This window comes from Dicentrarchus labrax, unplaced genomic scaffold (assembly GCF_905237075.1).
Source record: "Dicentrarchus labrax unplaced genomic scaffold, dlabrax2021, whole genome shotgun sequence".
NCBI classification, from domain to species: Eukaryota; Metazoa; Chordata; class Actinopteri; family Moronidae; genus Dicentrarchus; species Dicentrarchus labrax.
The window spans coordinates 15,727,819-15,744,543 of NW_026136708.1; the positions used below are offsets into that span (position 1 = coordinate 15,727,819).

The 16,725-nt window shown below is 38.7% G+C and overlaps 1 long non-coding RNA gene across 1 annotated transcript in view; it reads right to left on the reverse strand.

Annotated features, from left to right (window-relative positions):
* Positions 1-7,852: 7,852 nt before the first annotated feature.
* LOC127368083 (uncharacterized) overlaps positions 7,853-16,725 on the reverse strand; it is a 72,965-nt gene continuing 64,092 nt past the window's right edge. Inside the window, exon 3 of the long non-coding RNA XR_007885582.1 lies at positions 7,853-16,681. This is a non-coding gene — a long non-coding RNA (uncharacterized LOC127368083). The remainder of the gene's footprint in view (positions 16,682-16,725) is intronic.

The following is a 16,725-nucleotide window of genomic DNA, read 5'->3' on the forward strand; positions in this document are numbered from 1 at the left end:
GACAGAAAGTAACAACATCAGGCAACCTCTAAAGCTTGTTAACTAATTTCTTGCTTGTTTAATCTGTAAATCCAAACTGTAAAAGTGTAAGTGTGTCGTGGGGGCTAATGCTAAGCTAATCGGCTGCTTATATTTAGGGTACAGATGAGTGTTGATTGATCTTCTCATCTAACTCTGACTGAAAGTGAATATGTAAACAAAAACCATTTCTTTAGCTCAAATGTCATTATTGGTATTGTCCTTAAACATCCTGGATCGAGTGAGGTCAAATTCAGCATAAACACAAACATCCGTTCACAGACAATGCAACAATGCACGTAGCCACCAGCTCTTTTCCTGAAAAGGATGATTGTATATTTCCTGTAACCTTTATTTTTCCTGTTCACTTACTGTAGATCACACTTGTTTTTCCGTCACAGTCTGGGAGAATAATGGCAGGTGGAGGGTGTGTTTACACGTTTGCAAGCTGCTGAGTAAATCCACTGGTGCTACTGGCCCCTGAGCGGCTCCACTGGTTCCACCAGCTTGGTCAGTGTTCAGTCTGAGAGGGAAATGCAATGATGTATGTTCATCTGGGAATGCACCCCAAGGTTGTTGGAACGTACTGTACTGTAAAATCTATCAGGTAACATCCTTTCTCTGCGGGCTAATCTGACGACTCTAACAGGCTCTTCAGGCATCCTCTAGCTCAGGGAGAAATTTACCAACGTCTTCGGCATAACCCCACTGTGAACTGACAGGCATAATAATTGTTGTGCAATTAATCATGAGCGCAGGTTCCAGACTGAATCTATTTGCTGTGGAGAAAAAAACAAACAAATTGTGTTGGGAGAGATGTTTTAATTTTATGCCTGGTGTAGAAAGGCGCTGGATGTTGCTTTGTTGTGTGAGGCTGACATTAATTGAGTTTTCACTTCACTTACAGTCTCACTCCCTCCTAGCACACACACATGCACACACACACACAATGCAGTTGGTGACTCAGGGTCTCGCTTGGTTGGTCTGCAGGGCTCTGAGGATTTGTAACCTAAAATCCAGACTTGCACAGTCACAGTGTAACATCTCAGTAACTCTGCAAGACATTTGAAGTCTGGTATGGTTTGAGAGTGTGTCTCTGTGTGTGTGTGTGTGTGTGTGTGTGTGTGTGTGTGTGTGTGTGTGTGTGTGTGTGTGTGTGTGTGTGTGTGTGTGTGTGTGGTAATTCAGCCATGCAATTTGGATTTAACATACTGATGTGTTTGCCAGTGCTGCATGCTACAAGCAGGGAGGAGATAAAATAGGAAAACATGCGGCTGGAGTCCGAACCATCTTTTAAAATGCAACTGAAGATCCAACAAAACAAAAAAAATGAAAGGGAAATAAAAAATCAAACTCATGAATGAAAATGAAAGTCTTCATAATTAAATTTGCTTTTGGTGCAAAAATGGCCAGAGTATAATGGGTGTATTCCAAACCTGTGATGGCCCTTTTTGAACTGCATGATAACAAAAGGCTTTCGACACACACTCATGATACTGGCAGATTCTCAGACAAAAATTGCTTGAGGGGAGTCAAGTCTTGGGGAACTTCAGGGAGAGGAAAAAAGAGAAAAGAAAAAAGATTCCCAAAATATCCTCCCAGTCTGTGAAGTTGAAAGTGACAACCGCAATACCTTTGTTCTTGGAGTGCAGCTGCAAAAATAGCTTTCAATAATGTATTAGGAGAATAAAGACTGTGAGCTGATTTCTGGGGAGACGGCGCTCAGCTCTGTATGCGCCAAGACCAGGAGCTTTCTCTGCTGTGCACCGACTGTGAGAAAAGATCAGGCTGGTGAACACAAACTGATCCTCTCGACTTCTAAGATTGCTCTACTTATCCAGCGTGGTATAAAATCTTGGCCCTGGAATAAACAGCTCATCCTCCCTACGTATATTTACAGCTGATCTCATATCTTCAGCGGGGACTGGACAATCACTGGAACAGGATAATTACTCTGGACCTCATTCCTGAAATGTTGCTCATGTGTTGCACCGACAACCACTGCTGCCCCCCGAGTGGAAGACAAGCAGAGCAGAACAGCAATGTAATGAGTCTGAAATGCAAAGTGCCCTGACCAACAGAGCATTCACCTGAGGCCACGGAGGTTTAATTTCTTGCGTGCCTGAGTGTGATAAGTGGCAATCCAAATGTTGTGACTTTCCTTCAAGCTCTGTGGAGGCCAGCCAAGTGGAGCACAAGTGGAGGCGGGGGGAATAAAAACCCTGAACGATCTGAAATTTGAAGAAAGGAGAACAACAGAATTCCAGGCAGGCATCAATTATTAAGACAAGCAAGACAGCAGTGACACAATCTACAGATGATACCTTTGGAGGCTGTTTTCTTTTTTTTTTTTTTTTTGGTTTGCTTGACAGTGTTTTGGGTGGTTTGACTCAGAATGAAATATGGCATCTAGAAGTGAATATTTTAACAAAGTGACATTCATACTTGAGTTTAAGATTTGAAGATACTGAAGAACTGAGGTTTTTCACCAAACTTTGTGGAGGGCTTTAAATCCCATATTAAAGCTGCTCTAATCTTTTCAAAGAACGGGTCAAATGACCTGCGTTCTTTTAAGTGACTTTCAGCTCAATGTTTTGGTTTTCTGGCCCACAACTTAACTGTTTTAGTTCGCTCTTACCAACTAATTTTTGGATGTTTTTAGCAGAAGAGCTTTGATAAATCGCGACTAAACACCACCTACCCAGCACCAAACAGCAGACAGACACAGTTAGCAACTAGAACATATTGGAGCATTAACCAGCTAAAGAGCCAGATATTGTCTCTGGTGGAGACCTAAAATAGACTCCAAAACCTCTGTAAAAGGAGAGTTAATATTGGACTTATATTTAAATATTGGTGATCAGGAGCGTGTGTTTTTCTGATATGATGCAGTGCCCCAAGTGTTGTGTATTTATTCCCTCAAACATGTTTTATTGTTGCTTTCTTGACCCAATTTATGCTTTGAACAATCTTGTTTATCTTTAATTTATTCAAATGTTTTCTTTCTGTTTATTCTTTTTTCGGCTTTTTTTGAATAACTTTGAACCGCGTTGTGTTTGAAAAGTGTCATATAAATTAAAGGACCAGTGTGTTGGCATTTAGTGGTGTAGTTGCAGATTGCAACTCCCTCGCTTCACCCTTCCCTTCTAAGTGCAAAGCAGAGAAACACAAGCAGCCCTATCTATAGCCAGTGTTTGGTTTGTTCATTCTGGGCTACTGTAGCAACATGGTGGTTCAACATAGAGGACTCTGTGGAAGGCGACCCGCAGCGTCTGTAGATATGAAAGGCTCTGCTAAGATAACAAAACCATAATGATGATTATACACAAATTAAAACGTAGTTATGCACAATATATTTCATTACTGCCAATAGATCCTCCTAAATGTTACACACTGAACCTTTAAGTATCTCTTTTATACTTTATATGTTATAATAGCACTTTCCTGCAGGGGGCACTGCAGCCACCTGCAACATACTGCATGTATTTAATGTGTCTTTATCTCAGCTTTAACAGGTTTTTATTTGTAATGCTAAAGAGTCTGAGTGCATGAATGGAGCCTCTGAAAGATATAATTTGCTTTTATTCAACATGTGGGCCTCTTTTGTGTGGATTCACATGATGTAATCTTTTAATTTATGCCCTTTTCTTGTCCCACTGGTGAGTGTTATGACTATACAGGAGGGGGATAATGACTCTTTTTAGTAAACATGTAATCTCAGATTTTCAACTATAAAGAAAACATAATGGATATTTATACCATTTGAGAGGTGATATCATCCACTGACACACTCACACATTAACTTATCAAATCTGCAGTCTGCAAATGAGGCATATTTCACACTCGATGCAATCCTCTGAAACTCTACAGGTATAATACCAGGTAGGTTGGATGATTCTTTGAAATGGTTTTCCTGACATCAACCTGTTAACTACCTACACCACAATGACTCACGTAAGCATATATGTGCCCACTGACTCATGCTGTCTCTACTTATCTGTAATTCTGTGTAAGTACAGTGAGCAACTAACAAAGAGCGAACTCGACCTGACCCCAAAGAAAGCCTTGTGTGTCTCCATAGTGGGGGGTTGTGTGGTTGGAAAATACAACAAAGCCTGGTGCATTTTGAACGAATGTGGGAGCTGGAGAACGTGGCCTGCCTGCCTGCCTGTCTGTCTGTATGTCTGTATGTCTGTCTTTATGTCTGTCTGTCTGGCTCTACATTTCCGCCTTTACTCATCCTGATCTGAATCAGCACTTCATCTCAAACCCCCCCCCTTCTATTTCTGGATGGAGATAATGTGGTTGAACTATATGATGTAACTTATCAGTTAAAATCTGTCATTTGGGTATTTAATGCCTAAAGAGTGAGAGGTTATTAAATGCAGTGAAAAAGCTTTTAAGCCTTTATAAGCAAATTGTGGAAACAAAGCTGATCCGGTCTTTGTCATCCAGATCCACAGGTATTTGGGTCTATTCTTTTTATTCCACCAGTTCGGTCCATCTGAAATATGTCAAAAACTACTGGATGGATTGTCATAGACATGTTCTCCTGAGGTTGACTTTGGTGATCCCCTGACTTTTCTCTAGAGCCACAAGAGTTTAACATTTGAAAGAAATGTCTCAACAACACCTGGATGGAGTGTCATTTTATAATTTTTATGTTTCCCCCTTTGGTGATGATCTACTACTGATTTTTCATCTTATCCATTTGTACTTTTTGCTAAGTGCTACTTGTTAAATGTTAGTATGTTTGTAAACATTACACCTGCTAAACATTGTGAGCATATTAGCATACTGATGTTAGCATTCAGCTCAAAGCACTGGTTATGTTCTTAAGGAGGAGTGTGTAGGATTTAGTGGCATCTAGCAGTGAAGTTGCAGATTGCAACTCACTTGCTTCACCCTCCCTTTCCAAACGAAGGAGGAACTAATAACGCCAACTAGAGCCAATGTTTGGTTTGTTTGTTCTGGGCTACTGTAGAAACCTGGCAGCCTCCATGGAAGACGATCTGTAGATAAAAACGTGTCATTCTAAAGTAACCAAAACATAATGATTCCTATTTTCAGGTGATTATACACTAATGAAAACATACCTATGAATATTATATTCCATTGTTGCCAATAGGTCCTCTTAAATGTTACAAACTAGACCTTATTTTAAGAAATGCTCAGTAGTTTTCTAAAACAGTCGGTCACTGTAAGTTTTGGTAAATGTTACTCAAACAGAGCGACTTTGTGAGTTTGGACTATTTTGAGTTGTGGTTTAATACACATGTTGTGCCCTAGTGAGGATTTATAGCAGCGCTGTGTATGTGATCCACTCAAAATAAACTACAGTGCCCCTCATTGTAATGAGGGAGCATGTCACCCAGTGCAACAGTGTGGCTCATTGATGAGTGATTTTAATAGTTTTTGGACAACAATGGAGCTCTATGGCACAGAGGAATACGCTACATCAGACTTTTGGCCACACAGACTTTTATTTTTGTCTTTTTGAAGATAAGTAAAATATAGAATACCCCCAGACTTATCCTCTAATGAATCTATGCTTTTATACACTTCAAATTCAGCATTAATCTACATGATATAGAAGCCAAACACTGAGCTAATCAATTAAAGCTTTGTAACCTCTGTTGAATCTGTCTGCTAGTAAATTTTCATTGCCTGACCTCACTCAAAACTGTGTGCTTCTTCTTTTGTATTCAAAAAGCTGTGATGGTGTATTACAGGCTGACATTTCGCCGCTGGCCTTTTTTCTATGCTGGCCTTTAAATTTGCTGTTTGTGTGTCTTTGTCCTGTGTTTAACTGTGTGTTAGGTCAGATTAACAAATGGTAAGGCCGGTGGCAGGCTGAATAACAGCATTAACCAGAGAACAATGGGAGCGTGGGACTAAGCCCTTTCACAACCTGTCTGACAGCTTGTAGCGTTGATGTCATCCTCTGACTCAGGCCGTTACCACCGCCGCTGTCACCCTGGACGCTTGGATGCATGACATCACCAAATGACACATATCACTCTCCACTATTGCCTCTTTGCTTTCATTTCTCTCCCTTTGTCTCTCTCTCTCTCTCTCTCTCTCTCTCTCTCTCTCTCTCTCTCTCTCTCTCTCTCTCTCTCTCTCTGTCGCCAGTCATTTGCATACTCATCAGCTTTCCTGCATTGTGGGCTTCCACTTTGTCAGTCTGTGAACAAGGAGGAGAAGAGCATGAAAGGACATCATTAGTTTTCCAAGGAGACTCAGATAAAGGGAGAGAAAATCTGAGGACAAAGATCGTTGGGTCACATGATGTGCTCCCAGGAGGACTCTTTTTCTAATAGAGTACAATATGTTTTAAAGTAGTTGCTGATGTGGGCCGCAGATAGCAGAATAACACAAAGTATTGTTTTAAATTGAAAACAGGGAACATCTGTGTTTTGGATGCAGGTTATATGATCAACACATCATCGTTGTCCAAATGTGGTGACTGAAAGAATTAAGTTTTCCTTTTATGGATTAAAAATATTCTTCTACAAAAACCCTTTTAGAATATAGTTTATAGTAAAATGCCACAGTCACAGAGCTGTTTTTCTTAGCTCATGAACAGCTGATGTTATGGCAAAAATCGTTTTCACAGGAGAGCTATGATACACAGTTTATAACATTTTTGATTACGTTAATTTAATTGTATTTACTTATTCGTTTACCAGGGACAACTCACATTAATCAACAGTTTACACATCGATGTAAATATGTCAGAGTTAACTAATGAGCTCATTTTCATCTGTAGTTCCTGTAGCAGATTATAACAAATTAGTACCTGGTGTCATTAATACAACGCTTCAACAGTAATGTACAGTAATATTGTAATAATATTCAAAATTGTAAACGGCAAACTCTATTTGAAGATCATAAGAGCAGTTGAAAGCTCTGGAAAAAAGTGAGTGAGTGGCCTTTTTTTGTCAAAATGATAATAGTGGTTGTACCACCTTTATAACAACTTTACATCAATTAAAGCATTAAAATGTACACTTTCTTATCCAGTGAGTTTGCATACTAATAATAAATACCTAGTATAATATATCTAATAATACCTAAAACAAACTAAAGGCACCAGAGATGCAAATGGTCTGAAGTTGGTCAGTTGAGTGTTTGTTTACTTTGCTCCTCGTCTACGTTTCATGTGTTCATCACATCCTGTTAATCACTTCCTGTTTGCATAACACACCTAACTGACACCAGAATATAATTGAGGCAGCTGAAGGCGAACCACCAGTACGTCAGTTAACGGTCATATCAGCATATGACGGTTTACACTATCTCTATTTGTGCTACTACCTGTAGCTGTAATGATATCAGTCTGATGTTATCATGATAAGCCAGTTGACACAGTGTTGATTAAAGGAGTAAATTCCACTACATGAATAAACTTTCTTAACCTTTTATAACTGAAAACCCAGGTTGGTTTTAGTTGAAGTTTATAAACTTTATGATTGCAAAAGGTTTTAAAAGTTTCAGTAAGTGCTCCAAAAAGTCATATTTATGTGTCCAGTAGCTATAGAAGAAATAAAATATATTGATTTACTATTCACTATTCAATAACTGAGCACATCTGTAATTCAATAGGTGATTCACAAAAGGTTTTACATTTGCTATTCCATACACCTGGTGTCTGGTTTTTCCTTGCAAAATCATCCTCTGTCATACGGGAAGTGAAGCGTTTTACATTTCTGACAGCCGCCACAGCTTGTGTAGAATAATGTAGGGAAACTGAGGCGTTAGCAACTGTGTCTGAAGAGACAAAGGAAAGGAGACAAGCATTAACAGCTAACACTACCGCCAACTCCAGGAAACGTGTAGACAGAAACTCACTTTATTAAAAAAAAATCTCCTTCAATAAAGACACAAAATCTCATAGTTTCACATTCAAACGATGCCAGATAACTGTGAACTAGGGTTTCAGCATGATCCTGTAGTTCCTGACTTGTTATACATTATCTCTCACTCATTTACAGTATTATTTATTGCAGTTATAGTCCAGAGCAGCTGCCAACAGAGGTTAAACCTCATCCCCCTCTGGGACAGCCATGCAGAGCTAAAAGGCCCTGGCTCCCACACAGCCATGCAGCAGGTGACCCCCTGTCCTAGAAACAGTTGCTATTTAGACATGATTAGCGGCGAGTGCAGAGAGAGTCATTGTTATTTATATTGTGTTATCCCTGTGTTTGTTTCAGAGGTCGAGGGCGAGCGAGTAGTTCTGATAAGTTGCTCCACTCGAGGGTCACGGCTGAGAAGTTTGGTTTATAACCTCTAAGAAGACACAAACGCCTAATAAACAGACACTCGCTGTGGGCGATGGGTATTAATATCAGGGGACATCATCTAATACCCTCAGTCGTGTAAATCCGTCCATGTGTATGATATGCTTCCATTCTGGGATAAGGTCAGAATTAAATTGGGCTCCCACTGCAGGGAGAATGACAGTATTTGCTATTCTTGAGATCATTATCTCAGACTTCATCAAAGCATGAGGTAAACCAAAAATCTGTGAGTGCAACGTACAGCCATATGTACGTCAAGCACCACCGTATATCAGGATTAGTGACGCTTCATCACTGACTTTATGCGCTATAAGCGTGAGTGTACATGCGAGCAAGTGAGAGTGAATGTTTAAATTTTGTGATCGTTAACTAGACAATATTTGGTTGTTGCTAAGTGACCGCGGGGATGATTCACCCCTCCTCAGGCGAAGGGACATGCCAACTTGAATGAATAATACTGAGCAGACTAGCCCAACTCAGAGAAAATAGGGTTGTTATGAGTTCAGGGATGTAGATGTTATTGTTAGGTGTAAACCATACTTCACCCGGTAATCTGTCACAGCCACTGGCCTCCTCGCACAGGCAACACTTAACAGAGACATTTGTCCTTTTAGTAATTTAAAAAAAAAGTTTTCTATTTTATTTTCACTGCCTTCAAGCTAATTTCAGTCGTTCTCAGTCTTCAGTTGGAACTCGCCTCAGGGTTGTGAGATGGTTTTAGTGGAGGTGGGTATCACAAGATGACTTATGAAATGTATTACTAATACTAATGTATCCTTCTTAACACACAGATACAGTAATACATTGATTGTCTTTATTGGTGTTTCTTTGACTTTAGACAGCTCAGGTTTGTATTAAGGTGCAATTTTGCATATTTACAATGCAATATTTTATATGATTTCATAATTTGGAATAACATTCTTGAGTTTATAATGACTGTGGAAGTCAGTGGAGGTGAAGACATTTTCTTACTGTTGTTCAAATGTGAAGACCCAAGGCCTGAACGGGTTTGAAGTGTCAGTTGAAGAGTATTCTTGAAACGAGTTTAAATGTCAGTGTAAGAGAACAAGATGAATACAGTTAAAATGTCAGCTGAAGAATAAGCAGCAAGACACATTTTAAACAGATCAAATATGGACAGTTGAAGAAGAAGTTCTGAAAGTAGTTTCAAAGTTGCAATTTAAGTCAAAGGTGTTGTATTGTCAACCAAAGTGTAGGCGATAAATAGAGCTGGATGTTTCAGTTTAAACGGAAGAGCTCAGTTGAAGTGTGAACACTGAAGTAGTTGTATTAATTGTGTATGAACAGTGAAAGTTGTGAAAGTTAAGGTGTTTTTTGTTGATATTCAAAGGTGAAGACGAGAGAGCTGAAAGGGTTTTTAGTGTCGGTTGACTTTTAATCATTAAATGGAGCTGAAATTGCAGTTGATAAGTTAAAGATAAAAGCAGTTAAAATGTTAATTTCTGTCATTTCTGATTAATTTTGTGGCGTATTGTGTGAATTGCTACCTACCTTACCCAGGACGCTCTTGAAAAGAAGATTTTTAATCTCATTTAGTTAAATAAATTAAAAGAAAATTAAAATATACATTTTCCGGAGAAATTTGTGTGTGCTAGCTGCTCACAGTTGAAACATTTTAAATAGTTAAAATACTGAACCAGTTTGAGTTAGATTTTTATTAATTACAGAAAGCAGTTAAAATGACAGTTACTGTAAAATGGCAGTGCTAAAAAAAGTTGATGTTTAAATTTAAGTGTGATCCCTAAATGAAGTTTGGGTATCAGTTGAGGCGAAAGTGCTGAAAGGAGTTGAAATGTCAGTCGAAGCCTCGGTGAGAAATTGACCTCAAAATGTCAGTTAAAGTAAAGTGAAGTCCTGAGAGGAATTAGTGTGCGTGTAACCAAGAGAATAAGTCAGTTGAAGTGTAGAGTGAAGCGTAAACACTGAAAGCAGTTGGAGTAAACTGTGTTTGACCAGTGCAAGTGGTGCAAGTCAGAAGAGGCAAAGAAGATTTTTTTTGTGTTGTTCAAAAGGTTAAAAGTCAATCGAAGTGTAACCACTGAAAGTAGTTGAAATGTCAGTTGAATGTCAGCTTCTGTTATTTCTGTTTAGTTCAGATTTTGTGGCATATTTTGTGTTATCTGGTTTATGTTTATGACTCATTATTATTATTACATCCAGACTTTCATCTGTTGTAGAATAGTATCCAAACATGAAAAGTAAACACTGTTTTGTTTAAAACAAATATTTACAAGTTGTTATCAATTTATTTTTTTGGCTTCTGTCCCATTTCAACATGATTATTTATTTATCGGTGTAATGTTGACTAACAATGCCCCTCTCTGTGTGGAGATGAAATCGAAGATGTGTTTCCCAATTTACATGTTGGATACAGTCACTGATCTCATCAGACCTTCAGATATTACATTTAGTATTTGGGGGAGTTTTGTCACCATGTGATGTTTCAAATCTAAACTCCATGTCAAACTCTGAAACTCCTGTTTGTCACATACTGTCAGTACTTACAAAAGTTTAGACAGGAAATCGACTTTCCATCCAATAAATCAGAAAATAAACAAAGACGTGCAGTCATGGTGTGACAGTATTTCAGAGGGAGGCACCATAATGCATCGACAGACTGGGCTGACAATCTTTTTTTTTTTTTTTTTGGGCTCTCAAAGCTCCAATAGTTTGCACAATGATAGTCACACAGCCCGAGCATTAATGATGAACAGAATGTTATTTTGGAAAGCTGTGTCAGTCCTCGGTTAAGGTCTCGCTCATTCAATTAAGTTGCCAAATGAAGCTAATGAAATAGATTTCAAATGACAGTCAGAGAGATAATCAACCCATCAAGTTTCAAGAGGTTAGACACGTTTTGAACGGTGTGTGTTGTGTTACAGCCTGACGGGCTGGGAGCTGATAAATATGCAGAAAGTAAAGGGGCATAGGTCGACAGGCTGTTGAATCTTTGGCAGTGTCCCTCTTTGCTATCGCTGGACATGTTGCTTTTCAAGCTGTTGAGTCTGCAGTAGGCCCATCTGTGCCCATTCCCTCTTAGAAACCATCAGTAGCAACATTTTTCCATTTCTTAAATCCTCAGCATTGAGAGAGAAATGAAGATAATGGCCAGATGGGATGAAGTACTGGGAGCGAGTGGGGCAGTATTTTGCATATTAAAGACTAAAAACAGCAATTAGTAAATGGGCTAATTTGTAATTCAAACAGTGTCTCCTGGGTCTTTGCTAAATGAATGCACGTATGACAACTGGTTTCCAAGGTTACATAAGGTTGAGATCTTACTGTGCTTCTCTGAATGTGACATTGAGTCTGCACCTTTGCTGAAGTCAGGAAGTGGTTTAGGTCTTTCATCTGGGCCAGCGAATACCGCCCCATGATCTGTCATTTTTTCCATGCTGAAAGAATAAGGCTAACCACTTGCCTGTGTTTCACATCAAAGTTTGACATTATCTCATACCATGTGTGTGATCTCTAAACAGATACACAAAGCCACACTCTGTCATGTTTTCCACGGGCTGACATTTATAAAAGGAAGATTGACGGCTCAATCCAGTTCAAGATCTCGCAGAAGGAAGAAAATGGTTGTAAAACGAGGTTTCTCATCCTGTCGAGAAAATGAAATAATAAAAAGCCTATGACATCTGAAAACCCTTCATCAGCAGCAATCAACATCCACCTGCACACAGTTTCCTATGACAACAGAATTGAGAGATTACTGGTGTTAATGTAATGTTGGCATCCCTCAATTTTCCTGTAAATGTGACAACACAAATGGTTAAATCAAGCAGCACAAAAAGGAAATAAACATCTCACACAAAAACAAGTTTTTCCACTCTGAGGACAAATGTTTTACCTCAAGTACATATAAAAATATATATTAGACACTGTGGTTAGTTTATATATATATATTTAGCAATGTGTTAAAGCACGATGTTCAATTGTCAATAACAATCTAATAATATTAAATATCACCTGATATCACTCACTATATATTTATACATTTATACATATATACATATTGGGGCTTTATTCGATATGACAGATGTAGATTGATAGGAAGGGGGAGGGCAACACGCAGCAAAGGGCCACAGGTTGCAGTCGAACCTGGGGTGCTGCGCTAAGGACTCTCCTATGTAGGGCACCTGCTCTACCAGGTGAGCGCCCCAGAAAATATGTTTTGAGAGAAACATAATGCAACCTGAATTACACTTTTAGCTTACTGGGGGTGGCAATGTCAGTCTGTCAGCCTGTCAGTCCGATGGTGAACATGGTAAACTTATACCCTCTTAAGGCCTTTAAGTCTATATGAGTTTTTTTTAATCCATCATCTGATTAAAATTACGTACAGACACCTTACACACTGAGTCCGATGTGTTTTATTTCTAGATTGTATAATTCTTGTTTGTAACGAGGAAACTTTTTAAATTAATCATTTACATGTTGTGACAATATCTGCTCGTTCAGATTGTATCCACTTGTAGAAACTGTAGCATGATTAAACGTATATAAAGTGACTTGAAGCACAAGACAGGGAGTATTTAACTTCATTAACATTTAACCAAAACGCTGATCAATCCCCAAACCTCAACCAAAGTGCTTTTGTTGCCTTAACCTCACCACACGTGGGACCCAGAATGTAAATTTAAGTCTTACAGTGCTGCGCTTTGTACGCCCACCATCTCCCTCAAACCTTGTCCAAACACTCAGCCCACCGTAGACAAACAGAGCTCTTCCTACATTACCCAAAGTTGCAAATGAACATAAGGCAGCAATTGCACTTTGAAAAGCTAATCAGCAGAATATAAATGTAACTTCTAGGAGACCGGGTTGACATAAGGTTGTTTTAGTTCATCTATTCATCTACAGTTAAATAGATGAGTGCTTTTAGGAACCCGCATGACTTCCAGGTAACCTGTTAAATTCTTCTACACTGTCCCCTATCATCATCACTAACATGTCAACGTGATAACTGCAAACTCTTAATCAAAAACACTGATCTCTTATCTGATCGTTATCACAGTTTATATGGTGCAAACTTCGTAATCCCTCTTATCTTCTGGTGCAGACGTTCATTCATGTCCTGAAAAAGAGCCCATATATTACTGTAGATCTATAAACTCTGACAACAGTAAGAGAGAATATCAGTGTCAGCTCAACAAACATTTGACCTTATGAAACCAGTCATTCAGGCAGAACTGGTGGTTCAATTTACATAACTGGTCACACTGCTTGCAGTGTTTGAATTCCCAACAGGTCTCGTACAAGCTTCTCATTTTAAAAGACTGTTCACTGTCTCACATGTTTAGATATTATTTTATTACTATATTATTATTAATTTTTGAGTTTTTGAGTATTTTATAGACTGATTATATGTTTTGTGTGTAATAACTGAAAAGTAACAGCTGTCAGATATTGTATAAAGTAGCATAAAGTATTAAGTAAGTGAGTAAATGTTCCATTACTGTATAAAACAACACTTAATCCTTCAGTTTATCTAATAAAAAATTAAATCACCAAATTTGGAGATACAGTTTTCACTAGAGAGTGATGATGTGTTATTTGTTTAATTTAAAAGAGGTTTATATAACAAATTTACCTCTTTGGTTTTTATTTTTGTCCTTTAAAAGGATCAATTTTACAATGTTTTGGATTTTACATGAATAAACACAAACATTTTAAATGATTTTGCCATTTCATCAAAGGACCAGTGTGTAGGATTTACTGGCATCTAGCCGTGTAGTTGCAGATTGCAACTCACTCGCTTCACCCTCCCTTTTCCAAGCATGAAGGAGAAACTTGTCGCTACCAAAACGTGAACATCCCTATATAGAGCCAGTGTTTGGTTTGTCCGTTCTGGGCTACTGTAGAAACATGGCAGCCTTCACGGAAGATGACCTGCGGGTGTCTGTAGATAAAAACTGCTCATTCTAGGGAAAGAAAAAACACAATTTTAATGAAAACATATGAATATTACATTCAGTTTCTGTCAATAGTGCCTCCTGAATGTTACACACTGGACCTTTAAATCTCACAAGACAAAACAAGACCACTTTGGGTCTCTTCTGAAGGCCCGGGGTGCTCGTTCACTTACCCTTTATCACAAGTGAAACAGGAGTAACTGGGAATCCAATCCGAATAGGCTTTGATCAGCTGTGTCCATTTATAAATAACTGTACAGGGGGCTAATAATAGAAGCAATGACACATGCCCCGCATTGTTTCAGGTTGCCAATGAGGATAAATAGAGAGCTCAGATTATATTTGGGGTTTGAAGCCAGCGAGACCCTTTCACTGCAACATGGGTCCTGTCATATGGGACTTTGCAGTCAGCCAACTTGGCACTTGCTCAATAGCACTCCTGCCAAAGACACCTACTTATTACCACCAATAATGCTACCTCCTTTTCTCTCACACAGGTCACTTGTTGTCTTACACAAGCTTATTATGCATTTTAGTTCTTTCATTATGTTACACTACAGTTAGCTCGCTTTCTGTACTTCTCCACGCTTTAAGGTCAATTGATATTTTTAAGTAAGTGAGGAAATGAAGCGATAACTTATGCAACCTGTCAGACATGTGTGACTCAGACCAAAAATACAGATTAGTCACAATTAGAACAAAATGACATGTCCAAGTAAATTACACAGGCACAGCTGTCTTAAAGGTCCAGTGTGTAACATTTAGGAGGATTTACTGGCAGGAAAAGAGTATAATATTCATAGGTATGTTTTCTTTATCTTAGAATGAGATGTTTTTATCTACAGAGGAGAGATGTTCCTCCTACTTAGAAGGCTGAGCTGTATTCAGATGGTTGCAATCTGCAGATGCCACTGAATCCTACACATTGGCCTTTTAAAGTGTCTAATAACCTCACTCTGGTTAACTGTTTTTATTGTAGATATTAGCAAGATTGAACTGGTATTGTCAGGTTTGTTTCATGGTTTTGTCATAGAGGTAATACTGCCTTCAAGTGCTGTGGGAAAAATCCACGTATTGCAGGAAAACTGGGAGAGTGTGTGTGACAATGTTCATACATGTTCAAGCTCCTCACAAGAGACTGGATTTGTACTGTAGCCTGAGGAAAACTAGAAAGGCAAAAAACATCAGGAGAAGTGCAGCTGAAGCAAAATGAAAATGTGAGAAAGCGGTTTGTTTGTTCATAAAAGTGCAGATATCGTCCGGCGAGCTCAGCAGGCCTTCAAATGATTCATTTGAAAAAACGCTGGCCAGAAAGATGAGTGAGGAAATGAAAAGATACAGGATACGGAGACATTTCAATATAAAGACACACAGGTTTGTAGACCTTTTGTAGGCAGGATACTACTACTGGAATTTTTATTTTGTTGATCACCTCTTCTAAGGAGGTCACAGTTTTGGTCTGTTTCTTTATCTATTAGTTGGCAGGATATCTTAAAAACATGTCAGCTTTAAATGACATTTGGTGGAAGGCTAGTCCATTGACCAAGGAACAAGAAACATTAAAGAACACTAACGATGGCACTCAAACGTCCCAGTAAGCCACGACAGTGACAGCGAGCCAGCATGAGGACACTGAACAAAATTCAGCCATCATTTATTATTTCCACCTGTGCTTTTCTTACTGCGACTGCCTTTTAAGTCAGCTCATGTCATGTGATTCATGCAAAGACTTACCTGTACCAGTTGACAATAATATAATAATTTCACAGGAATTAGTATCAATAGCTCTTCAAGAAGCAACTCAAGTTATGAACATTGTATTTAGTGGAATTGTACCTTTATTGATACTTTATATTTGCACTCTTCACTGCATTGTACTGCTGCACAGTTATTTCACTTGTATCTTATCATAAGCAACACTGAATCAAAAACTGCACCGCTGCTCTTCAATGATGTCTATCTGTGAATGGACGGCTTATTTTTTTTGAATGGCTCAAGTTTTTCTACCAATGTGTTGAAATTCTAAAAAAAATATTAATTTGCACACCTGCTTTTTTAAAATGATGTATAATTAAGTTAATATTAAATGAACACACTATTAATATATCTAATTCGCTTTTACTTGCCTTTCTTCTACCACTGCAGCACAAAAGTAGCTCTTATCTCCTTTTCGGTGGCTCCACTTCCCTTTTTTTTTTTTTTTACTGTACCTTAAGGGGTTTTTAAAAATTTTTTTTTAACGAGCAGCACGTGAAGGCACCGCGTCTTCTTCCTCGAGCCTCCTGGAGAGACTTTTGATTGGCTGCCAGTGACATCATCCTCGCTGGTACGTGGAGGGACTGAAGGCAGTTCAAGCGACAGCCAGCCACAGACGGCAGACAGCCCCGGCCCAAACCCCTCCCACCGCAGGGCCGGACCTCACTGTACAAAAAAAAAAAAGATCAAATTTAATATTAATGAAGTCG